Source organism: Rhinolophus sinicus, linkage group LG02 (assembly GCF_036562045.2).
Source record: "Rhinolophus sinicus isolate RSC01 linkage group LG02, ASM3656204v1, whole genome shotgun sequence".
Classification (NCBI taxonomy): Eukaryota; Metazoa; Chordata; class Mammalia; order Chiroptera; family Rhinolophidae; genus Rhinolophus; species Rhinolophus sinicus.
This window is the reverse complement of record NC_133752.1, coordinates 165,796,336-165,824,200: the sequence shown is the minus strand read 5'-3', so window position 1 is coordinate 165,824,200 and position 27,865 is coordinate 165,796,336. Positions and strand designations below refer to the sequence as shown.

The following is a 27,865-nucleotide window of genomic DNA, read 5'->3' as shown; positions in this document are numbered from 1 at the left end:
CCATATTTTTTCTTTTATACCACAGTGTCCTTCGAACACCAGACACTGAAGAAGCAGAAGTCAGCTGATGATCAACCTTGATTCCATCCGCAACCGTAATTCCCATTTGCCAGGTAAGGGCAATATTCACAATTTTGGGGATGAGGACGTAGGCATCATTGGGGGAGGGGGTTTGTATCCTGCCTTCTGTGGGGTCTAGGGCAGGTTATATGGGGCTTGTAACAAGCCTGTATAGAAGAATCATAGCAGAATTCTTTAGGGTTTTAGAATGAAATCCTTTCGTCTTTGTCAAGCGTTTGTTCTCCTTTTGGGAAATAGCTAATGATTTGACTTGGTACCGATCTCTGATAGAGACTGAATCCTTAACATGGAATATCTGTTGAAAATGTGTTGGAAAACAAATCTCTGCAGGTCACTTGTGTTTCTGCACATCTTGTTTTCAGGTCTAAGTACTGGACTATCTTTTTAAGAATGTTTGTATAGAAAACAGCCTGGGAAGATAAAATTATGTGTCCCTTCAGTGCAAATGTTGGGCACATTTGCTAATTACCCCTTTAAAAGATTGGGGTTTCCTAAGTGCAGGAGTCCTCAGCTGTGACACAAATCTGTGTGTGTAGCATCCACGGGTGCCCTTGGAATTTTGGAGGCAAAGGGAACAAATACAAACACGATGCTTTGTCTGCCATGAGTAATAAAGTCCTTCATCTCTAACCCAGAAATCATACTGTGTTTCCCCGAAAATAAGACCTAGCCGGATCATCAGTTCTAATGTGTCTTTTGGAGCAAAAATTAATATAAGACCCAGTCTTATTTTCCTATAATATAAGACTGAGTATAATATAATATAATATAATATAATGTCTTATATTAATTTTTGCTCCAAAATCGCATTAGAGCTGATGGTTCAGCTAGGTCTTATTTTCGGGGAAGCACAGTATGTCTTCTGCCAGCATCTATGAAACTATAGCAGGCTAACTTGTTAGCTTGTCCAAAGAGTAAAAACTCAGACCCTTTAAAGTTCATGACAGTTTTGGTGACAAGGGTGGGATGCTGACAGGGACATGGCTTTCAGGAAGAGGAAAGGACAAGGGCTCTTTGTGGACTGGGTTGGGGGTGTCTGAGAAGCCTTCCTAGGCTCCAGTAACAAATGCTGTCACCTAAGAGGTGGATGAGATGGGCAAGTAAGTGTCTCCTATTATCTTGCCTCTCAGTGAGGCTGAAGGCCAGGATGTAGAAAAGAAACAAGCTGCCTCAGTGGTACATTTGTTGTTGTTCACTCTCCTCCAGGCAGGAGGAAGAGGTAAGGAGTCTCTAAGTCTAATATAGAGATTTGGGCAAAAAAGCATTAGAAATTCATTTGGTTGAGCCACGATGCTCAAAACCAGAAGTGCCTTACTTACTGTCACCAAAATTAAATATCATGCTTTCATGAAGTCTGTATCTCTATCTCTATCATCTCTATCGCTATCTCTATCTCTATCTCTATCTCTATCTCTATCTTTATCTCCATCTCTCCACTCCTGTTCCCTCATTCTCTCCCTCTCACTAGATCCCAACCTCAGCTACTTTCTGAATATGCTGAGGGACATTGGAGAGAGGGAGGACTTCATGATCTATGGCTATGGTTCTATTAGAAACAAGAACCATCTTCATTCTACATAGACCAGGGAAGAAGGGGTGCCCAGATCCCACTGATGGGTTTTAGGCAGGGATCACAGTGGAGGAGACAAGCTAACAAGATGTATTGAGTGGAGCCATTTGGCCAATTCAAAGTACTGTTTGTATTGCTTCTATAAATTGATGTGTTCTATGCTTGTACTTCCTTGTCATGTAAGTACCAAAGGAGATTATCCCAATCTGGGAAGAGCTGCAGGTAGAGAAGTGCTAGTGGGAGATACTCTACAGCCACTTGCCACAAGAAGGGCTTCAGGATTGAATATGAGTATTATTCTTTCCTCTGATATTCAAGCTTTCACTATAAAGATCGCATCTTTTCTTCTGGCAAGTCAGAAATCTCAGTCTCAATAGCCCTGACTAGGATGTTATCATGCTTCTGCTAACAGGGGTCACTGATAAACCCTAAGAAAAGTCAGTTTACCGAGAGTAAATCCTGGGAGTATAAACGTGGGTTCACAGTGCTCAGTCCATTCATCAGCCAAAGAACAACTGCTGTTTCTTTGGCCCCTCATCATCAAAACAGGAAGTTCAGCACCTTATTGGACCCCTTGGGTATTGAAAATGGTACAAATCTCTGTAACTGACGCTTTTGCCTATTGGATCCTCTAGCAAAGAAAGGCAGCCTCCACCTCGAGGCAGCACTGGGGTTTTAAACTTGTGGCCTCCCTGACATATCTACCAGGTGCACACCTTTGGATAAGCAGCTATGAGTTTTCTACTAAACTCTTATCAAAACTTAATATCTGGCCCACGGAGGTCTTGTGACTCTCTGACTTGACATCCCATCTTTGGGTGGCTTAATTTGGAATCAGTGACTAACAAGGTAGGAAGAGCTCAAAAAGCATGTTTGTCAATGGGAATGATATATTCAACAGACACCAGTGGAATCTGTTTTTCATGAAAAAGTGCCATCTATTCCCTTGGGGGAAAGTTTAACCTCCTCCACATGAAACTAAATCTAACCAGTGTAGACCTTGATTCTCAAAGACTCTCCTAAATATCTGGGTTGACCAGTTTTCAGGCTACTGATCAGCTGACTCCAGAAACACCATAAAAGCCTTTGAAATTACTCTGAGTCACAGTTTTGGTTTTCCAGACCATTAATGATGTGCCTTTTTATCACAAAACTACTTCCCTTAGCTCCTCTTCACCTAGGCCCTACACCTTAGCAATTGAATTTGGTCATTGAATGCTGGTATCCCTAGAAGGGGATAAACCTCTTTCACCTGCTTCTACATGATTTTCAGAATGAAAGTTGTTGGAAGTCAAACAGATTTAATTTAAAAACTCAGGATTCCATCTTAAACATTATTGCAATGATGAACCTTTCTTTTCCCTAATCCCAGTCTAACCTGGTTGATACATCCTCTAGGTGGCAGCCTGTCCAGAAGACGGCCTATGAGAATCAAGCTTAATTGTGGTTAAGTTTTGTACAAGTGCTCTTGAATACCTGACACTTTGAGATGAAGAGACTGGATACAAGTAAAGCATGGCTGGGGGGGGTGGGGGTGGGAAATGAAGTTATAGTTCCTGAAATGGAACAAACTGATTTGTAGTGAGGGAGGGAGAACCTGGAACCTGAGAAGGGGCCACCTTATATCCTGGCAAATATGAAAAAGGGAGAGGTACTGATGATCTTGGTGTCTTCCTCCAGAAAGACAACACCCTGGAGTAGCTCTTTCAAATTGTTGCAAGTGCCTTAAAATGAACTGACTGCTGGGTCTGCCGTACCTTACTTTGGTCCATGGTTTTGACCATGGTTTGTTTGCTACTCTCTTTAACCTTACCTTAAATTCTATCAGTGGCAGCAGGGGATGGTCTGAGCTCCTGGGCCTCCCCAAAACACCCATCAACACCTACAGACGTTGACCCCACTCTCATTTGCAGTCATTTAACAGGGTAGATTAATGCCATCTAGTTGGTATCATGGACAAATAAGACAGATTGGACTAGCTCCCCTCAGGCAGTGCCTTCAATGAGTACAGGACCCAGTTATTCAAAATGAACTAGGAATCATAGGACTCTCTAGCCAGATAAGAAGTCACACAGAAGGTACTGCCAACCTGAACCACCAACTAATATAAGTCTCACTGAATGCCCCAACACTTGTAAACATTTTTCCCCCCAGGAGGAGTACCATGTGTACCCTCAGGATCGTACTGCTTTTGTGGCAGACATTCATTTGCTTACCTCTGTGAAACATATCCACTGTGTGTACAGCACCCATTCAGGACTATCTCCATATCTTCCCCTTGAGATTGATACAAACATCAAACTGATGTAAACAGTCTACTTACTATGTCGTGAGCAATAAAGTCCTGACCCAGGAGTCTTGTGCCTTCTGTCAGCATCTATATGAAACTGGCAGACTAACTTCTCAGCCACAAGCAGTGTAAAACTTTAGCTCCTTCATAGTCTTTGACAAGCTACCAGCATGAGCTTGGGATAACCATTCCTTCTTGACTATGAAATTGAATACATACAAGAGCAGCAAAATGGAAATAGTGTCCATGGTGGAAAAGTAATCAGCTGACCCAGAAGGTAAAAGTTAGATGCATGAGCTGATTACTCAGCCCCTCAGTTTTCCTAGTGCTACATTGCTTTCTCTTCTTTAATTTATATGGTTTTCTGGAGAGTTTCCTATGATCTGTTGTTTGGGAGTGAAGAAAGCTCAAGTCTAGTTTATTAGCTTTTCTTGATATGTTAGCACAAGCTGAAGTGGACTGCTGTGGTATACAGCCCCATTCAGCAAGACTGTGAAATCTTCCCAGTGGGGAAGATTTCTTCTCTTTGAAAAGAAGGAAGAATAAACTGAGGTCAGGTTCTATAGTGATTCTGGATAATGACTGACAGTCTGGCTAAGTTTTTATTCTGTATGTAGAAGATGTTCTAAAAATGGGACCAGAGCCTGAGAATAGTCATATCTCATGTGACTGCTCAACAAAAGACCTCTATTGCTGAAGATATTTTTAATCGTCAGGCAGACAGATGGTCTACTCTATGAATGAGTGTATTGCTTTTGTGGAAGTGCTTTTTCTAGTTAACTCAGTGTGTGATCAATGGGTTAATGAACAAGCGGCTCGTGGTGGGAGGGACAGAGGCTATTACTGAACAAACAACCTGGACCTCTTTAATTCTCTTGGTTTGCTCAGGCCACTGTAACAAAATACCATAGATTAAGTAGCTTAAACAACAATTTATTTCTCATAGTCTCTTCTGGAGACTGGAAGTCTGAGATCAGGGTACCAGCATGGTCGGGTTCTGATGAGAATTGACTTCTGGTTTGTAGATTGCCTTCTTCTCACTGCATCTTCACATGGTCAAGACAGAACTTTGGTCTCTTCATCCCCTTATATGAGTACCAATCCCATCCAAGGGGCTCTACTCCCATGGCCTCATCCAAATCCAATTACCTCCCAAAGACCTCACATCCAAACTCCACCAAATCAAAGATTAGGGCCTCAGAATATGAATTTGGGGAGGACACAAACATTCAGTTCATAGCATTAAATGAGTCTAACCTGGCTGCTGCCAATACTGAATGCCTATCTTCCCAGCATCAGGGACCTATCTGACTCCATTACGGAACTGTATTGCAAGGACCAGTTATTAGGTTGGTGCAAAAGTAATTGCGGTTTTTGCAATTATTTTTAACCTTTAAAACAGCAATTAGTTTTGCACCAACTTAATAGCTACCAGATGACAGATTTAATTAAGTTGAAATTCTTCCATCATAAAACAGGAAGTAGTTTGTACTTATTGAATTAGACTCAGATTCAAGATTCTGTTTTTTCCTCTCCTTTATTGTTATATATCTACTAGTAATATCTTCAGTGGACTTACTGAATACTTGTTTACACTGTCTTGGTAAACAACAAAATGCAACTTCAAATTGAGTCAGATCTGATAATCGTGAGCTTTAGTGGATTTATCATAGATGCTATCTCTAAGATACTCCCTGGCTTTATAGAATATCCAGAATGACATATTTCTCAAAAATTATGTTATCTCCATGTAATTTCCATAACTTTTTCCTTATACATCTTAATTTGTTGCATCCTGGAATCTGTATTTTGTAAGTCATTGTTTTCAAACAAATTTATGATGAAAATAGCTATTCAACAATAGTCTGTATGTTTTATAGAAGCTGCCAATAACCCTAAAATCTCAATAACTTTCAAGATCTTATCTCATTTTGTCTGTCTTACCTTAATTTTATCTAAGTACCTTACCAAACTTTCCTTTTCATCATGACATAAGTCATTAAAATTTAACTTCTCCAAATAATTTCATCACAGTATATTTAGTTGATTCAATAAGTATTTTTAAGCTCTTACAATTTATGTAGTATTGCCTTATGATTAGGGAATGGAAAGATGCATAAGACAAACTCCTATGCTTATATCATTAGCAATTACAGAAAGTTTCACCACTCATTCAGTAAAAGCTTCTCGCATACCTCTAAAATCTTTGAGTCTGAAAGACCCATAGTTGGAATAATGTTCTTTAGGGTAGCAAAAAGACAATATAAGTCTAAAGATATTCCAGCACCAATAGACTGCCTCCCCCACTGAACCACCTACAACCAGTTAAATATAGATATTAAGCCATAGAGTCATATTTAGTTTAATTTAGGGTTCTTTATGTTTCAAACTGACAGCCTTATAAGCTGTTCAGTTTCTGCTCTGAGAAATTTGAATGCTGGTGTCTCTAAGAGATTTAAAGTTTTAACTTTGTATTTCTATTTTGTTTAATAAGCACTTTTCATAAACCATCATTTCAAATCTTTGCTCAAGAAAAGTAAGTTTTGTTGTAACATTTCACCTAATTTTGGAAGACATTTTTTAAAGACTAGTCTCCAACAGGCAAGGAAATTATCATCTACTGCAATACTAACTAGAATGAAGTTAAAAATAGTAAAACTTATTTCATAAACTGGCATTTTCTTTATAGTTCTTCCCAGTGTTTTTCTTTCTTTTTTTACAAAAGAATTTATGTTATAATTTTTTAAATCTTCACAAAAGTGATATAACTGCTGCACAGCTAGGTTATAATAACTGCACAGCAAGGATTCCCAAGTATCTTGCCCTTTGTTCAATGTCTTTTTTTGCACCTTGAGAAAGGTTATTGTACAATAATTACACACCTTGTTATAACTTATTACTTTAGTATTTTACACTCTTCTCTTATTAGCAAAGAGGATGGGATGCAAAACAAGACTAACAGCAAGTATTGACAAAAATAAGCCCATAATAATTGCTGGCTCCAAGCAGAAGCACTGATTATGATTAATACAATTAGATTAAAGTAATGAGAAAAAAATATACAGGTAATATATTAACAACCCTCCAGATTTATTTCTTCTTTTTCTCCAGGATACAAACACTTTAAGTAGGAAAGAGTTGAGAAGAGTCATGTTGAGAGAAACACACGTGCACACACACACACACACACACACACACACACACACACACGGGGGGGGGGCGGGAGAGAGAGAGGCACAGGGATATTAATTGGGGGAAGGACTTCATTTTTCACTACATATCTAACTTCCTTACTATCAAAATTCTAGTTTTCCCCCAAGCAGAAAATCATAACAGTAATATATATCATCTATTGTTGTCTTCTCTATCTCCCAATTTTCAGTTCTTTCTTCTATGTTTAAGTGAGTTCATGACCAATTGTTAAAAGATGCCATTTCAACCTCCATTATAATAGCTCAGGAATCATTCATTATTATAAGATGAGAGCTAGCATACTACTTCAGGCGAACAATAGGTAGGATAAAATATGGTCATATAGGAACTCACTTATTCAAATATTTATTGAATGACTGTTATGAGCTAGGCACGGTCCAAGGCAACAAATTTATTGTTGAGCAGGATAGATATAAATCCATGTAATCATGAAGTTTATAGTCTGGGAGGAGATAAATGCTGAACAAAAACTTAAGGTGAAAAATGTCATGAAGGAAAAGTACAGGTGGGGGCATGTAATAGGAACCTAAAATACTCTGGAATGGGACCAACTGATTTTGAGACAGTGAAGAAAAGCTTCCTGGTAGAAGGAAACTTTAAACTAAGCATTGTAGCCTGACAGAAGTTAGTGAAAATATTTCGGGGTGGGAAAGGGGAATTGATAGAAATTAGAAACAACGGTCCCACAAAGAAAACATATGTAAAGTCCTGGAAGTGGAGAAAAGCCTACTGCAGTCCACGAACTAAAACAGGGTTGATATAACTGCAACACTGAGAACAAGTGAGGCATTCTTTAAAGGAGTTTCTTAAATCTCTGTCCTAAGCCCTCATTTTATGTTGTTTCTAAAGCTTCAATGAACCATGGCTTTTATTTGGACCTATAAGGAAATGGTTTTCAATTATATTTCAGTAGATCAGACATCTCTGAACTCTACATCATTATATACAGGAGTCTATTCAAGGTCTTCAATTGACTGCCTCAAAATCACCTCAAATTCCATATATATAAAATCAGACTCTCCATCCGCTCTGAAAATCCTCTACTAGTGTTCCCTGTCTTTCCATTATCTTGTCTTATTAACCAGAAAGTTAATAGCCATTTTAAACAATTATCTCCATCTTCCTCCCCTATCACAGCTAATCTACAATCAAACATGTTCATTTTACTTCTTTCCTATCTCTTGAGTAGGTCCATTTATCTCCATCTCCACTGTCACCACCTTAGTCTAAGTAATCCTCAGCTCACCTCTCAACTACTAGAGATTCACTCCCTGGTTTTCTTATACACATTTTCCAGTCATGCCATATTTATTCTCCATACTACAACATTAAAATCATAGATTTCCTGCTTCTGTTTAGAATGGAGAAAGCTGGAAAGAAAACGACTTTCACCCTTATTAAACAAAACAAAACAAAAAACTGGGCAATCTTCAAATTCACATCTTTTCTTAAACTACTTATAGAGAAAAGGTCATAGGACAAGCAACTAACCTGAAATCCAAAGAAGACAAGTGTATGCAAAGAGAGACGTGATGTTAACACTACCTTACTTGAGGCAGATGCCACAGAGCAGAACTAAGAAGGATTTAGATAAAATTTTAAAGAAATTGGTAAATCTGAGTGTGAGCTAAGAGAATAGAACTCCTAGGGGACACAGATGTATGAGGGCAAAAAGAGTCCAGAGAAAGCATCACTTACAGTGCTGTGGGAAGAGGGAAACAGCTTACACTGTGAGAAAGATGAACATTGCCACCCATGATCTTTCTCCCCTATCTACTTTATTGAACAAAAGTGTTAAAGTGCTGTGAGAAGGGCAACAGATAATAGCCCCCTTAGGGCACTGTTAAAATCTCATTCCAACGATGAGTTGGCTAGGTTGTGTTTTTATTCTTGGTGGGAATAAAGGAGACCAGATATGTGATTATAATGGACTTCTAGTTAAAATGAGCTATTTCTGACTTGTAGAGGTATGCTCTAAAAATACAACTTAACTCTTCATAAGCTTAAAGAACAACTCATTGCATCTGGGGGAGGGCAACAGAAAAAAGCCCTCTTCTCTGGGGGTAGTGGCAAAATATATGCTGTGCCAAGAAGTAAAGCTGAGAAGAGGGCAGGAGCACTGAGAAAGCCATATAACCCAAGTCCAGGGAAAGAGTGCTTCCTAAGACTGATACATAATCAGAAAACTAGAGAATAGCTCTATACTTTCCCCTACTGCCAGGCTAACACATTTAGAGTAACAAGTAACAGCAATGCACTGATGTCGGAGGGAAAAGAGCATGAAGAATAAAGGAGAAACATAGAATGTGATAGAATAAAGGAGACACCTAAAACTAAGATTGGAATCGATGTTGAGAAAAACTCTTTGGCAAACCAGCTCCCACTCTACACACAAAATAATGATGGAGAAATTTGAAATCAGTGGTAAACTTACAATAACTACAGCAGTAACAAATCCCAAGTCCTGCTCAACTCTGAAAAAACAGACTAAATCTCACACTAATGGCCTAGAACCAGGAACATGCCTAAATTGCAGCCATAAAACCTTAGCCTCTGCTGTCTAAATATGACATTCAAATTTCAAAAATAACAGCAGCAACAAAACAAAACGTAAGCCACATAAAAAGTCAAGCAAAATAACACAGTGGCAAAAGACAAAGCAATCTCTTTAATTTGAACCAGATTCAGACATGATACAGGTGTTGAAACTATCAAGACAGAAAATTTAAAATAACTTCAGCTAATATTTTAAATGCCTTAATGGAAAAGATGGGGGGAAACTACATGAGGTAAATTATTTCAGCTTAGAGATAGAAAATATTTCTAAAAATCAATCAAACCGCTATAGATGAAAATACAATAACACAGGTGAAGATTTCCTTCAATGAGTGTGTAAGTAGATTCAACACAGCCGCAGAAAGAATAAGAAAAAGATAGCAGAAATACATTCTCTGATGCATTGCATTTAAGGATTTCTTTATTGAAATAGTTTAATCTTCTACTATTATTACTAAAGAAGCTATTGCAATATTTAAGAAGGAGCTGATGAGGACTTACACCAAGTAAGGTAGTGGTGGAGATTGGAATCTCCCTTTAAATCTACTAAGGACATGGATGATAGAACCTACCCCCAGGAAAACAAACAACAATTTAACTTGTCAAAAAATTCAAAAAAGAAAAAATTAAGAGCCTCTGGAGATTGTTATAAGGGCATACAATGAAAGATTAACTATCATTTAAGATAATGTACTAGTTTTCTATGAGAAAAACAAGAGTCTGTGGCATTTGAGTCATGGCTACTCCTTTCACAACTTTCCCCAGTTCTAAACTAGGGAAGCACTACTCCAGGCATTGTACTCTAGGCAGGTACAGTGAAGAATATGGGCTACCTACCCAACCATCTCCAAGTCAGGAGCTACAGTTTTAAACTAGGAGGGTCAGGTGAACAGAATTTTGTCTCCCCAACTTCTACCCCAACCTGGTGTTGAAGAGGTCTGTTCTAGGCAGGTATAGCAGAAGACTGGCTCACACTTCCCCTCCCAATCCCCACACATAAAATAGAAGTACTTCTCCAGGTGTAGCAGGGTGAAATACTAGATCCAATTTTCCTCTATCTCAGCTTGCTAGGAGAGGCAAGCCAATAAAACTAAGGGAAAGCCACTACCCCAAGGCCCATTCAGAGGGTAAGAGTGTCACTCCAGTAAAAGCATGCCTCCTTTTCCTACCACTGATGCAGTGCTACAAGGATTCTGCCCAGCAGAAAAGGCAAGCCATAGGACTGAGGATTTCACAGCTGTACAGAAGGGAACCAACTTTATTGGGAACATAGCAAGGATAATCTATGCCTAAAGGCATTGTCTAACAGTGGACAGATAGGGAGAGCATAATTAAGAGAAAGCTAAGAGCTCCATGATACTAGTAAAACAGTAGACCAGCCAAAAGTTTAATAGAGAGAATCAGCACAATCAACAACCAAGAAGAGCCCTCTTGGAGTCAACTCTGGAGGTTGAGAAGGTTATGGAGGAGCAGGATATGGAGGATACTTGAAAGTTTTCCCCAAGCCACACACAGCCTCATTAACACAGAAGCCTCACTGGCACATATGTCTTAAGCAAAATTTCTGGCAAACACTGACTAAACCATACTCTAGTCATGGGGTGACTCCTAGAAATCCAGGATTAAAAATAAAATCACACTCATTCTTGTCAATCTGAAAGACTATGTTAGTACTCAAGGCTGTTCCCTCTCAAAGAAGACCAGAGAAAGAACCTATTACTCCCTAACTGAACATGTGGGGAAAACAGTAAACCTGATCTGTGCTAGCACTCTGCAAACCATACATATATCACAGTACAGAATTAAAATCTAACTGGGAAAATGAACTTATACATGACCTTTAACATATAAGTTATTTATATTTACATAAGGGTGATGACCTTATATTTAAGACAAACAAACAAAAATGTTACTTGAGGTAAGGAGGGCCAATTCATAATGATAAAAGGCTTAATCCATTAGGAAGACCTAGCAACTATATAAACACAAACACGTTTAAAATAAGAGCTACAAAATACATGAAGCAACAATAACAGTAGGGAACTTTAATGCCTTGCTTTCAATAAATGGCTAAAACAACTAAGCAGAAGATCAACAAGGAAACTGAAGACTTGAACAACTATAAACCAACTAAATCTATCAAACATCTATAGAGCACTCCACCTAACAACAGCAGAACACATATTCTTCTTAATTGCACATGGGATATTCTCCAAGATAGACCATATGGTAGGTTATAAAACAAGCCTCAATGAATGTAAAAGGATTGAAATCATACACAGGATGCACTCTAACAAGAATAGACTAAAATTAGAAATCAATAACAGAAGGAAATTTGGGGTATTTGCAAATATGTGGAAATTCACACAATCTTAAATAACAATTGAATCAAAGAAGAATCAAAGAGAAACTAGAAAATACTTTGATATGAATTGAAATGAGAGCACAATATATCAAAATCTATAGAATGCAGCTAAATCAATGCTTAAAGGGAACCTGAAAGCTAAAAATGTCAATAATAAAAAAAAGTATAAAAGATCTTAAATCAATACCATACTATTCTGCCTTGAGAAACTAGAAAGAACACAAACTAAACCTAAACCATGGAAAAGGAAATAAATAATAAAGGGTAGACTAAAATAAATAAAATAGATAATATAAAAAGTAATAGTGAATATCAAAATCAAAAGTTAGTTCTTTGAAAAGATCAACAAAATTGAAAAAAGCCTTTAGTGACATTGACGAAGAGAAAAAGAGAAAAGATTCAAATTAGTAAACTCAAGGATGACAAAAAGGACATCGCTACAATTCCTAAGAAATTAAAAAAAAAAAAAGACTATAAGGGACTTCTATGAATAATCATATGCCAACAAACTAGATAACTTAGATGAAATGGACAAATTCCTGGAAACACATAGACTACTAAAGCAAATCAAGAAGAAATAGAATGCCTGAATATACCAATAACAAATATAAGATTGAATCAGTAATTAAAAAAAGAAGAAAAACACCAAAAAACTCCCAAGACCCGATGGTTTTACTGGTGAATTCTACCAAACATTTAAAGAAACTCTTTGAAGAAATAGAGAAGGGAATACTTCTCAATTCACTCAATGAGATCAGTATTAACCTGATAGCAAAACCAGACAAAGATATCACAAGAAAACTATAGACCAATTTCCTTATGAATATAGACAAAATCCTAAAAAAATAATAATAGTAATTCTAGCAAACCAAATTCAGCAACATCTAACAAGAATGACAGGTATCCCCCCACTTTCCAAAAGTTCACATTACACTACTTTACTTTCATGAAAGACCTACATTAGTACCTGTTTGTTCTAACTAAAAGGAATCTGAAGAGAATTATCGCTTTTATGAAAAAAAACAAAAAAAAAAAAACACAACACTGCAAAGCAAATCAGCATTCAGCACTTATTTTGTAGTGAGCCATTATAGGGGTACCACGCACCCCCAGCAGTGAGAGTGGCACTGCCATACTCCCCTGGAACTACACTTAGCATGTCAGCATAAGCCACCATACCTTTGAACTGTGTCTGTGAGCATCTGTGCTTTATCTCTATTTATTTTGTGCATTCACCAGCAAGATATGTCCTAAGATATCAAAAAAATCTAAGCGATCTTGTAAGGGTGTTATGCTTAGTATAAAACTGCACATTATTAAGCATGTTTGGTATGATTTAGGTTATCTTTTGTGTCTGGGAACACTAAAATGTTTTCCCATACATACTAATGGTAATTGCTTCTTAGCTTTAAGTCATTTCAGCTTACAAAAGATTTCATAGGGACACTCTACTTTTGCATAGCAGAGGAAACCTGTATATACTATGACTAACTGAGATTTATTCCAGAATGAAAGATTGGTACAATGTACAAAAATCAATTGATGTAATACACCATAACAGTATCATAATGTACAATAACACCTAACCATCTCAGTAGATACAGAAAAATCATTTGACAAAACCTAACACTCTTCCACAATTAACACAATAAGAATAGGAGAAGTCTTCTCAACCTGATAAAGGCATATACAAAAAATCCACAGCTGAAATAATACTTGTGAAAAATGAAAAGCTTCCCTCCTATAAGGAAAAGGAATGTCTGCTCTTGACACTTTTATTCAATATTGTGCTGCAGGTTCTAGCCAGGGCAATTAGTCAAGAAAAATAAATAAATGGCACCACATTGAAAAGGAAAAAGTAAAACAATTTCTCTTTGTAGAGGACATCATCTTATATACAGAAAATTCTAAGGAAATCACTAAAAAACTATCAGAACTCATAAACAAGTTCAAGTCTACGAGATCACCATACAAAAATAAATCACATTTCTATACTCTAGCAAATAGCATTCTAAACATGACACGAAGAAAATAATTCCATTTACCATCACATCAAAAATAATAAATTATTTCAAACATAAATTTAAAGAAAGAAGTATAGCATTTGTACACTTTAAAGTGCAAAACATTGTGGAAAGAAATTAATGAAAATCTAAACAAATGGGAAATATCCCCAAATCTATCTGCAGATTCAATGCCTATCAGCATCCAACCAGCTTTGTTGCAAAAATTGACAGTTTGATCCCAAAATTCATATGGAAATGACAGGAACCCAGAATTGCCAAAACAAACTTGAAAAAAAATCACAAAATTGGAGTACTCACACATTCTGATTTGAAAACTTACTACAAAGTTATAGCAATCAAAACAGTATGGTACTAGCATAAGAATGGAAATATAAACCAATGCAATAGAGATCTCAGAAATCAACCCTTGCATATAGAGTCAATTGCTTTTTAACAAAGTCTCAAAATCATTCAATGGGGAAAGGACAGTCTTTTCAACAAATGGTGCAGGAAAAACTGGATATCCATGTGCCAAAGAATAAGTTTCAACCTCTACCCATATCATATGCCATAATGAACTCAAAATGTACAATAGATTTAAATCTATTAGCTAAAACTATAAAGCTCAAGAAAATAAGTAGTATTCTTTGTAACCTTGGGTTAAGTAATGGTCTCTTAGATATGACACCAAAATCACAAGTGACAAAATAAAGAAATATATTGGACTACATCAAAATTAAAACCTTCTTTGATGCAAACTATATCATCAAAAAAATGAAAAAACAACCCACCAATAGGAAAAAATATTTGCAAATTATATATCTGATACAAGTTTTGTATACAGAATATATAAAAAACACAACGATAAAAAGACAGATAACCCAATTAAAAATTTTATTAACTATACTTCTAGCTTCTATAAACTTGATGCTTTAATGTCTTCCGTAAATGCATTTGCTGGACATGACTTATTCTAGACAAACTTGATTATATGACTGAGTCACCGGCCTTTCTCATTGCCACCTGGGACTCTTCCTCCTAGGGGTGCAATTTTCAAATATACACCAATAAATCCAGAGTGCGCACCTTCCCTTCAACTACCTCCTTTGGGCAGACTTGCACACTTCAGGCCACTATTCATCTGCCCAGGTCACTCTAGTCCCAACAACAGCTCCAATGTTCCAGAGCCTGCTGAAATTATTCAAATTAGCCTGCCCTAAACTTGCTTGTCCTACGTAACCTGTTCCTTCCCATGCAATTACAATAAAGGCTGTGGCTCACAGTTACCTCCTATCTCCTCTCTGCCTTATGACTGACCTTCGTGCTTCCTCTAGTGCCTCCTCCCAGCATGGTATAAACCCCCTCTTGAGAACTGGGAGTAATAAACTATCTTTTTAATGAGAAGTATCTCCTGATCTGTAGGCCTTCTATATCTCAAGAGTTTAATAATATATAGTATATTTTAAAACAAAAAATGGGCCAAGAATTTAAATTGATATATCTCCAAGATATACAAATGGTCAATAAACACATAAAAGGATGCTCATCATAATTAGTCACTAGGGGAATGTAAATCAAAACCATAATGAAATACTACCTCACATCCCCTAAGATGGCTATAATAAAAAAGACAAGCAATAACAAGTGTTCTCAGGGATATGAAGAAATTGGGCCCCTCATACATTGAAGGTGGCAATGTAAAATGGTGTAGCCACTAGGGAAACAGTTTGGTTGGCAGTTCCTCAAAATAGTAATCATAGACTTACCATATGACCTGATAAATCCATTTCTAAATATTTATCCAAAAGAAATGAAAACACATGTGTGTCCACACAAAAATTTGTACTTGAATGTTCACAGTGGCATTATTTATAACAGCCAAAAATTAGTAACAACCCACATGTCTATCAACTGATAGATACACAAAATGTGTTTTATCCATATAACAGAATATTATTCAGCCATAAAAAGAAATAAAATGCTACACCATAAATGAACCTTAAGCACACTATCCTAAGTGAAAGAAGCCAATCATAAAAGACCATATATTGTATGATTCCATTTATATAAAATCTCCAGAATAGGCAAATCTATACAGAGACAGAGTATAGATTAATGATTGCCTAGGGCTATGGGGTAGTGTGGAAAGTGACTACTAATTGATATGGAGTTTGCTTTGGGGAAGAAGAAAACATGGCATTAGATTGTGGTGATGGTTATACAATCTAATTCTTAGTGAGCTAAAAAAATAATGAGTTATACTGTTTAAGTGGATGAATTGTACAATATATGAATTATATCTCACTAAAGCTCTTAAAAATATTAGAGATTCCTTTAACATCCAAGTGAAGATGCTAAGTTTCTAGCTGTAATATTAATTTGATAGGCATTTGCACATAAGGGAATAGACATAAACAATCAGAGAGTGGCAAGAAGGTGAAAACAAGGGTTCAGCTGACTTTCTTCACTTTGCTAACTCATTAAAGTGAATTATTTTTTCAAATCGTGAAGGTCTTCCTCAATACTTCTGAGTATATTTTTATTATATTTATCATCATTGCAGTTGCTATTACATGTTCATTGTTAGTAGCTCACTTTTCTGTAGGCTCTGCTATTTCTGTTGGCTTTAAAAGTGTCTTAATGGTATTATAAAGCTGGGCAAGATGATTAGCCCATTTGCAGACAATGTGCCTATTTGGGGAGTAGAGGAAAGAAAAGCAGAAAAGAGGAGAAGAGAGGGAGTAATAGAAATAGTAATAACTTAATAACTCCACTAACATTCTTTATTAGGGGTTTCTATGCTTTGGCAACCATCCAATGAGTAAGATATCTGGCAATAGGCAATAGATGCTGAGGCAAAGGGAAAATGGAATCAACCAAATCATTAGAAACTTCAGTGACCAAATTTCAAACATAATCATTTCTCTTTTTCATTTACAAGAGTTTATAAATGTGTAACTGTATCTAAGAGGGGATTATACACTAAGCAATTTGATTTTTATAATAATGGGAAGCTAGCAGTTTGCATTTATTTCTGGCATATTGTTTTCTCAAGGACAGTTTTCAAGAGCAATAGATGCATCTGGAATATCAGCTGAGTACACAGTTACAGGTCCTCATAGAGGTGCTTTCCTCTATGTAGAAATGCTGAAGACCTTTTGAATAGCATTTCAACTGTGCTTGAATGAACTTACCTGAAGAGTACAAGTATAATTTAGATGAAGTCTGGCAAAGTTTTTTAGGTATGTGTTTGAAAAAGCAGCTCATAATCACAAAGCAGAAACCAACAAGACTGGGGACAGGTGAATTTCACTTAAGGCGGCTAAAAAGTTAACCACTAGCTGTGTTACTGTGGAGCATCTCACAATTTCAAAGAAATCCTCATGCCTAGTTATTTGGAAATTCTTTCTCACGTTTCAGCTTTATGGTTTTCTTTTCTGTCCTCACCCAGCTCCCCTGAATAGTGGGCAGAGGTTATGTGAAAGCCCTCGAGTATATATTTAAAAATTGAGATCCAGAAATAGGTTAGACTATAATGGCAAATCAGAATTTTTAGAAGAGGTGAACAGATAGATGTAATTTTAAAAACACATGGTATGTTTATATTAAAAGAGGAAAACTACTGTTTTTGTAAGAGAAACTATAAAGAATAAAGCTTAGCAATGCCCACTGACTAGGAGGCACAATTAGGAGATATTAGGAGTCTTTCACGAAGGGAATACACTTAGATCAGAATATTGGGAGGCACGTTTATTGAATTCTAAGTTTTATCTAAAGGGGCAAAATGTCTTTAAAAGTTTGGAAACACTGATTTAATTACTTCCTGATTTATGAATATTGTAAGTTTGAATTTTCACAGGTCTTTTTCCCTTCCAGCATATATATGTATGCATAGACACATATTCTAATAACAATAATAATTTGAGAGAAAAATTTAAAAATTGATTTAAAACAACTACCTCTCCATTTTTCATGAAGCATTTCCTATAGTATACGTTATGGTGTTATAATCATTCAAGGCTGTGTTAGATCAATACTTTCTATCTCTTCCAGTGGGGGAACATGTCTGGTTATTGTAAGATATTTCAAGATTAGACCATGAATCAAAAAGAATCATAAGTACCTGTCCTATTCAACTGCTTACATCTGGTCAGAACAATACTTTAAGTAATTCAGACAGGTGAGATTCTGATTAATGAAAAATATCTAGAGAAAAATATGCCTATAACCTCAACCATGACTAACAGCCTCCACTATATAAAAATTCTCCTTATACTTAAGTGGAATCTGTGGCTCTACTGCATTTGCAACCTGTTTCTTCTTATCTCTCCTCATGAAAGATAGAGATTTATTTATTGGCCACTATCTTTCAAATAATATCTGTATTACACATCCCATTTTATGAAACATTTTAGAATTAAGGAAGCACAAAAAAAGTCCTATTAAAACCACATTGGCTTTGGGAAAATACATGTAGGTTAAAATCTAGGTTCTTCACTTATAAATATGCTCATATTACTCAACCGCTTGGTAATAAATGGAAATAGTCAGACCTGTCTCAGGGTTATTTCAAGGATTAAATGAGACAAAGCAAATGGAGTGTCTGGTACATCATAAGCGTGCATAAATGATAGCTCTTATCAACAGTGTGGATCAAAATAGATAAGGACTTCAAGACTCTCTCTGCTCCCCCTCTTCTTATATGTGAGAAACCAAAACCCACAAAGTGAGGTAGTTTTTATCTGGACACATCCAGTTTACGATGACAGTCAGTACTACCCTGTTTCCCCAAAAATAAGACCTAGCTGGACAATCATCTCTAAAGCATCTTTTGGAGCAAAAATTAATATAAGACCCAGTATTATATTATGATATTACATTACATTACATTACATTACATTACATTACATTACATTATATTATATCATACCCAGTCTTATAGTAAAATAAGACCGGGCCTTATATTAAATTTTGCTCCAAAAGATGCATTAGAGCTGATTGTCCGGCTAGTCTTATTTTCGGGGAAACATGGTAGTACCTAGGCCTCCTGACTCCCCCCTCTCATCAGCCTCCAAGTGCTTCCCTTTTCACACAGGAAAAATTCCAAATTCCTTAGCAAGTAATAAATATCCCAACTGAGCCCTACCTACTTGCCCATGTTCATTTCCAGTTGTGCAGCCCGTGTCTCCAGACCTCAATTTGCAGAATCACCCTAATATCTCATGAGATATCAAAATCTCCCAGAACTCCCAGACCTCCAGCACAGTCAATCTACCATGCCACACTGCATTCCTTACAGACTTCAATCATAGCCCTGTAACTACACTGCATTGGCTTGTTTTTATGTCTGCATCTCTCCACTAGAAAAGAAGTTCCTGTGCAAAAGCAGTACAATTGGTAGCACTTCTGTTTCTGCCTCTGTTTCCATCCTTGAGATGCTTTCAATGAAGAAATGCAGAGCAGTTTGGAAGTGATCACTTTTGATGTGAATACTCACAATAGCTGGGAGTGTTCCAGTAAGGTCCTCTGAACAAATACGTATCTCTGAACATCATGGGAGGTAGGGGACTTGTGTCAGGTATTCAAATAAACTTTTAAGTGGAGTCAGATGATAAATATTTGCTCTCTTAGGAATAAAATGATCCTATGTATATATTATGCTCAACTGGGGATTTCCTCTGCTATTTGTTTACTTCTCATTATATTTATACTTATCCCAATTGTTATTACTTTAGTTTAATCTTTGATAAACACTCTGTGTGTGTTTTTAAACCTTTCTTGTGTCTGTAATTGAAAAAGTATACTTTTTACTTGGCAATTTGCACAGTAGCGTGCTCTAAATTTGTGACCTGTTATATATATGTCAGACCTACTTGGTAGCTATTATTACACTAGCTTTGTTTATCCTCAGTAAAGTCTCCTTTCTGTTCTTCAAATCTCTCTCTCTCTCTCTACATTTACACAGACACACACACACACACACACACACACACACACGAGTCTTGGTTAGTGTCTCCTTCACTCTGTTGCAGAGCTTCTGAGCTGCTACAGAGTGAGTGACAGGAAAAAGAAAAACAGAAAAAAAAAAAATGAGCAAGGACCTGAAGAAAGCATGACATGGAGATAGAAAAACAGGAAAAAGAAAAACTTCAAGCAAAAGTGAAATGAGTGAGTGGCAGGACTGAATGATGAGATGTTGGCATAGATCCAAAAAACTGTCCAAAAACAAAAACCAAAATAATGTAAATGTTTGGCTGTGAATTAAAGGAGGAAGGAAAATCAAAGATATGTCAAACGTGTATCAAAGGGGCCCTCTGGCCCCAAAAGGCAGATGGACAAACGTCCATAAACTCTGTTCTAAATTTACATAATTGAGTTTGTCTCTGTGTGTATATGTGTGCATACAATTATGCTTAACTTTCTGACGAACAGTACTATTTGGAAAATAGTGAATTTAGGTGCTCAAAACATTCTAAAGATGTATCATGCTCAGATACTTTTTTTCATAGGGGTATTTTGTTAGGCCCTCACTCAGGACCTGAATTAAGCAAGCTAATAATTTTTTGCCCTTTCAAAATAATCTTTAAACAATTTTCTTTCAAATTGATATAGTGAGGAGGGAGAGATGCCAATTTTCTATTGATAAATATTGTATTCACATATAAATTTGTTTACTAATGGCTTGCAATGACTGAATTAAAAAAGGCAAAATGTATTCTAGTTCTTGAGGTTTACATTCCACCTTCAATTTTCTTTTCTGAACAAGGTATGTTTGGGAAGCAGCACAGTAAAGTGATCAAAATTTAGGTAATGAGGAAAATTACTTGTTCCCATTGTGTAGCACTATGCAATCATTATTTTGTTTCAGAACTTTAGCAGCTGGTGACTGCCAAGTTCAGGTGACTGTCTACAAACTAGCTTCAGAGTTGGCTTGCAAGAAGGGTTTTTTTTCAGTTTTTTTTTTTTTTTAAATAAATTTCTATTCAGGGCATCACCACTTCGGTGGGAGCAGGACCAATATTCGTTTTGCCAATAAAATAAGGAATTGCTTGTGGAAACCTGAGTTTTTTGGCACAGTATATTTGATTTATTTGACTGAAGTTTTAACGCCCCTTACAGATTAGCACCCCTAGTGAGAACCAGCTGGCCCTTAATCCAGTTTGTCCCTCACTCAGAGGGCATTTGCTGTTCTCCGTTGTGCTGGACTTCTTAGCACATGAGACAAGAAATAGGAGGTGTGAGGACTGGGAGTGAGAAACAAAATTGTCAGTGTTCTCAGACGCTATGATTAGCTAAAGACAAAGAATCCAAATAAATCTATATGAAAAATACAGCGTTTAGCAAGGTCGTAGGACTAGTGGTGTTCCTATACACCCTCAACAAACAAGGATAAGCACTAATAATATAAGATGTGTCCACTCAGAAAGCAGTAATTTAACTAGGAATACGTTTGTCTATCTGTCTTTACATATGTATCTATATCTGGAGTTAATGAAGAAATTTAGGAAATTTGTTTAAAGATATCAAGGAAGATCCACCTAAATAAAGTGGATCATGAATAAGGATGTGAATACCCAATATTTTAACTGTGCTTTATCTCCTAATTAATCAGTAAATATACTGCAACTCCAAACAAAACTCCAACTTTTTTGAATGGAAATTTACTTATTCTAAAATTCTTATGGGATGGTAAAGGGTTAGGAAGAGCCAGTGATTAAAAAGAAAAAAGAATAAGAATTTAGCACTAACAGTCACACAAATATTTTATGAAATCGTGGCATTAAATCCACGTTGTATTGCAATAGGAATAGACAAGAAGATAACTGGACCGAAGTAAAGACCTGTGGAAGAGTTCCAAGTGTAAAAGGGAGCAGGGTTCATGATAGGAAGGGCATTATGTATCAGTGACGGAAAGGATGAAATAATAAATGGTGAAATTATATACTTATTTGTCCATCATTACAGAAAATTAAAATGACATTTCTCTCTCTTAAATTCTCAAAAATACATTCCAAATTGATGAATACCTAAATGTAAAGAGTAAGCCTTTAAACATTTAGAAGAAAATCTACAGGCTTAGCATACAAATATGACCTCAGGGTAGAGACTAACTTTTGAAAAGGGAACCAAAAGCCCAAATCATAAAGAAGAGTATTGATACATTTTATGGCATTACGATAAAAGTTTCTTTATGACAAAAAAAAAAAAAAAAAAAAAAAGACTGAAAGAAGATATCTATAGTACATAGAACCAACAATGATCAGTGTTCAGAATGAATTAAAAAACTAAGTGTCTAAATCATAAGGATAGAGCAACCAGCCAAAAAAAAAAAAAAAAATCAGCAACATATATGAACATTCATTCACTTCACAGGAGAAAAAAATTCACAGGCCCAACCAACATTTGGAAGGCCCTCAACTTCAGTGTTTATCAGGCGCAGTGGGGAGAGTGGAATTAGTCACTCCATTTCCATTCTCCCTTACTATTCGGTAAGTGGAGAAATCTAAAAATACATTTCCAGACCCTCTAGCTGTGAGGATTCCAAATGGAAATCAGGTCCTGTCTCAAGTGTGCTCAGGGGAAGTTCACAAGGCAGAGAGAAGAGGCAATTTTCCCTGTCTCTTCCAGCTGTTTTTGGAGGCACACAGGGTGGAAAGAAACATGATCCTGCCTGCAGTAGGCTTCCAGTGTCCATTTTCTAGCTGCTCGGGTTGTGAGAAGTACCCTGTTTCCCCAAAAATAACACCTAGCCAGACCATCAGCTCTAATGTGTCTTTTGGAAGAGAAATTAATATAAGACCTGGTATTATATTATATTATATTATATTATATTATATTATATTATATTATATTATATTATATTACATTACGTTATATTATATTATTAAAAGACCCAGTCTTATATTACAGTAAAATAAGACCGGGTCTTATACTAGTTTTTACTCCAAAAGATGCATTAGAGCTGATGGTCCGGTTAGGTCTTGTTTTGGGGGAAACACGGTATTTGCAGCAGATACAGTGGTAGAGGGGACATTTTGGTTATGACTTTCTGGTTACTGATTGGCAGCTATGGATTTCAATTCATGATTTCCAGAAGTAGCCTCAGAATTGGTAGTTTAAAAGGGCAATTCTGCTTTGCTCCGGTATTACTCAAAAGGACTAGCCTAAGGGCTGTTCATCTCTCTACTCTTGCAATAATTTTGTAAACTCACAATCTCTCTATTAAATCTCTTCCTTCTCAATATACCTAGAGAGTCTTTTATTTTTCCTGAACTGAACATTGATTGATACAACAGATAAATGTTAATTGAAATTATGCCCGTTTTACAGCTCTCCTATAGACAAAAATTTTAATAATTTTTATTAATAATAATGAAACATTGCTGAGGAGAGCTAGGAGTAGTGGTGAGTTTGCAATTTTTTTAAAACTTTTATTTATTTTAGGTGTGTTTTTCCAGGATCCATGGGCTGCAAGTCAAGCAGTTCTTTCAATCTAGTTGTGGAGAGCTCACCTCACAGTGGCCCAGGTGGGGATTGAACCGGCAACCTTGTTGTTAAGAGCACCGTGCTCTAACCAACTGAGCTAACTGGCCACCCCCTGAGTTCGTAATTTTTAAGATCAAAGAAATATAGAACAGGCAGTATAGTTTAGTGACTAAGGGCATAGGTTCCAGATCCGGGTTCATAATGTTTCAAATCGTGGCTCCCCTACTCATCTTGGCAAGTCCCTTTAGCTACATTTCTGTGTCCTCAGCTCAAAGATGTAGAAAAATAATACCTACATTTGGTATGAGAATTAAATACAATAATGAATATTTATTGAGTCTAAAACTCCATAATGGAAGATACTATCCGATTATATTTCTATTAAATGAAACTGAAAAAAATACAAAATAAATGGGGGAAATGGAGAAATTGTAGACAGAAGAAAACCTTGGGACATAATAGAGTTTAGGAGGAATGAGAAATTCACACCTCCTGGACTTTTTAGACTGTGGCTAAAGAATGAGATTACCTATCCTGTTAATATATAAATTATGTTGTAATTCCTCACCAATTTGTTATAATCATCACCCCCAAACCCTACCCCTCAGTTTATAATCATCACCCCACACCGTACCCTTCAGTACAGGCTTTTTGTGTCAACATCACACTACCACTGACCTTCAGGAGATGGGTGCTCTGCTGGTGATGGCCCCACTCTGATCATGGAAAAGAAGCACTGATCGTTCAATTTTCTATACTATAACTCAGGCAAAAGTGAGAAAGTAAACAGGATTTGCTGAAGGCTTGATTAAAAAAAAAAGACATATAATACAGTAAACAGCTTATGCCTGTTTTAAGCTGTGTCTCTTCGGAAGACTCCCATATTCAAAGAAAAATTCAGTGCCTGTGGTGGATCTTTATACAGCAGGAGTCACCTGCCTCTCACCATCAGGCTCTGCAGTTATCGCCACACAGCGAAGTTCAGGCCCAATTCTCTTTTGGCCCCAGAAAATAAATGTTCATCTCAGTTTTTACTCTAGGATGATTGTGGGAAATTTTAATTTATTTCAGGGAAAACTCTATATCCCGACATGATTTTTTTATCCCAAATCTGATAACAATTAATTACAATGTTTCATACTGTTATGTTTTTGGCTATTGAACTACCTTTACATTCCAGGATAAACCACATTTGGTCAACGCATTTTTCTTGGAATGGATTGCTGTATTAAGTTTACATATATAATTTTATATCTATCTCCATAAGGAAGTTATGCACCAATTGATCCTTTCTGTGAAGTTTTTGCCTGGTTTCATATAAAACATTACTAACCTCAAAAAGTTAGTTGCCTAATTTACCACCATTTTACATATTGTAGGACAACTTGTAAAAGATAGGAATGATCCGTTCCTTCATGGTTTGGTAGAGTTCCTATACATCACCTTTGATGTCTTTTATAGGAGATCTTTACCACCATTCTTCTTTCTTTTATTATAATTGATTCATTCAAAACATTTATTAATTTACACCTTCCTATTTTTTTTTTCATTTTATCTAGACTTCCAAATTTTTATTAAGTAAATTTGTTTACAATAGTCTCCTATGGATTTTAATAACTCCATTCGCTCTGTAGTTGTTCCCTCTTCCTATTCCTAATGTTATTTATACTTTCTCTTTTGGTTAATTTCTCAGGGCTTTCTCTACTTTGTTAGTCCTTTAAAGGAATAATCTTTGGGATTTGTTGGTTATCACCGTTGGTTTTAGTATTCTATTTCATGATTTCTGCTTTATATTTACCATCTTCTGTTGTACTTGGATTTATTTTATTTTCCTTTTGGCAGTATCTTAAGCTGAACACTTAAATTGTATGTTTCAATCTTTCCAATTTGTGAAAAATCTTGATATATTGTGTTTTCATGGTCATTCGGTTGTAAATATTTACCATTTTTTAATTTAGGTTATCTTTTTAATCAAGAACTTATTTATAAATGGGCTTTTTAGTTTTCAAATGGAGTTTAGTGGTTAGTTGATGAGTTTTCTGCAAAAGACATGAAGTTTTATACGTCATTTTTACTGAAATAGCATTTCCTTTCATTATATGGTTTATAATTATAATTTGGTCATATAATATTCCATAAGGCCAATGTTCCATAATTTATATAATCATCCTCCAAGACTTAGACTTTAACTTGTTTTTAATCTTTTGTTGTTAAAGTTAGTGCTTTAATAATTTCAGATACAACATTTCGCTTTTTCTGCTAGAGAAAATTAAGTTGGATATTGATAAGGGAAAACCTGCTAACGGAGGTCTTCAGCAGGGAAAAGATTTAGGACTGTATTGTACGCAGGTTTAAACGGGGGGGATGAATGCTGTCAGCACCTTTAAAGGAATGATTTTCTCTCAAGTAAGAGGAAATTAGGAGAATTAAGTATCATCAAATTTAGTAAATCATAATGATGAAATAAGCCATGAAGGCAAATCAAGTAATCTTGTAAATACAGCACAGCAAGTTATACAGATTTATAGGATTCATGCTTATAAAAATGGCTTCCTGGTCTCTCTTGGATTTTTCACACTGGCTTGAGTGACCCAGTTACTGCTGTTTTCAAGGCTTCAGCATTAAGGACCATTTTCCCCAAGCATCTCACACCTCTTCAAAGGGTCAGGGCAATGAGACATGGTTCTCACCACCTTTGGAAACCTCTTCAACCTTCGCCATTCCCCAAGGCAAAGAGTGTGAATCCTCTTCTTCTCCTCAGCTCACTTTCACTTCTTCCAACTCCCTCTCCTTGAGGGCTTAAAAAAAAATAATTACCTTTAGGTTTTTGTTTGATTGGTTTTTGTTTTTGTTTCTAACATTCAGACCTTTACAATGAAACAATGTAGGTCTTTTCTTCTGGCTGGGAAGCTGTTTTATTCTTCCTCAACAGTCCACAGCAGCCAAAAAACCAAAATGCATGTTAGCTTTTGTTTTTCCTTAATAACTACTTTCGATATACCCATCAAGAAGCCTCTCCAATGTCACCTTTCTGAATGCTTTAGTGAAAATGTGAAGACAGCTTATGTCCTTGTTAAAGTCAAACTAGGGATATTTTGTTAATGTTCTTTGCCTGAAAGGAATCTCTTACTTACCTCCCTCTGTTTTGTGTAACTTTGCCCAGCTCTGACCTGGAGCTTTGCCCAATGTCTACAGTCATATATGGCAGAGACCGTGGATTTTAAATAATGTTTCCCTTCATAAGGGAACTGGGAAAACAACACCATTGCAGCAGTTCGAATGTACTGTTTGTGCAGGTAATATTAGCATTATCCTGGGAGGAAATTTGAAACTTGGTGGTCTCCTGAGTCACTCAAGTTAAAGTTTTAGCAGATTTAACATTAAAAGAAATTTGGGAACTATTAAGGGAGTACAGAAGTGCTGCTGTTCTCAAGGCCTCCCTGTTTGTGGTGACTTTCTCTTTGCCTCCATCATCATGTCTTTCTTGACCTCTATAAAGATGTAAAAATAATTTTAAAAGAAAAGTATCTAACTGAAAAAAGAATAAACTAGACTTAAAAAATAAAGATGATTAAAACAAAGTTGACACCAGGAAAAACAAGATAAAACAACATAACAATGGTATAAAGTAAAATAATAGAAAACTAGTGAACATTTTAAATAGTTGGGGAATAAAATGAAAAGAAAATAACAAAATTGTAAAAACATAAAATTTTTATTCCAGAGCAAAATCAAACTATAAAATTTTGGAAAAAGTCAAAAGGATACCCCTTAACAATTTAAAATCGGTAGTAATAGTAAAAGAAAAAAATAAAATTACAAACTAAAAGATTGACAACAAAAAATAAATTCAATAGTGAAGTATTTTAAAAAGTGGAAATTTGTTTTCCACACTCAGAGCCTCTGTAGGTACTTCCGGCTTTATTTTCCATCTCTTGGGTTAGAACGTTTCTCCTTGGTTGGCAGTGTCTTGATGGGGAAAAGACCATTGTACTCTCTCATCTTATGTTTGCATATGCCTTCCATTCTTTCCAGGAATCTTGTCAGGCCCAGTTATGCAAAGTGATTTGTCACGTGAACTCTGCAGTTTGCACAGACATGTTTGAAAAAACAAAGTTTTTATTCACATTGAGCACCCCAGCCTACCACTACTATTTTGTCATCTCCTTGATTCCCTAACAACTTTTGGATTCTGTATGAAAGTAAAGAGGTGGAAACAGAAAAGACAAGTCCTCACTAAGGTGCCCCTTGAGAGACAAACCACATGTCATTACCAAGAGGAATTTGCCACTGCGGAT

General features: G+C 36.2%; 1 long non-coding RNA gene across 1 annotated transcript in view; it reads left to right on the top strand.

The window, feature by feature from the left end:
• Positions 1-27,865, top strand: part of LOC141568776 (uncharacterized) — a 156,340-nt gene that overhangs the window by 9,867 nt on the left and 118,608 nt on the right. Inside the window, exon 3 of the long non-coding RNA XR_012491965.1 lies at positions 26-113. This is a non-coding gene — a long non-coding RNA (uncharacterized LOC141568776). The remainder of the gene's footprint in view (positions 1-25; positions 114-27,865) is intronic.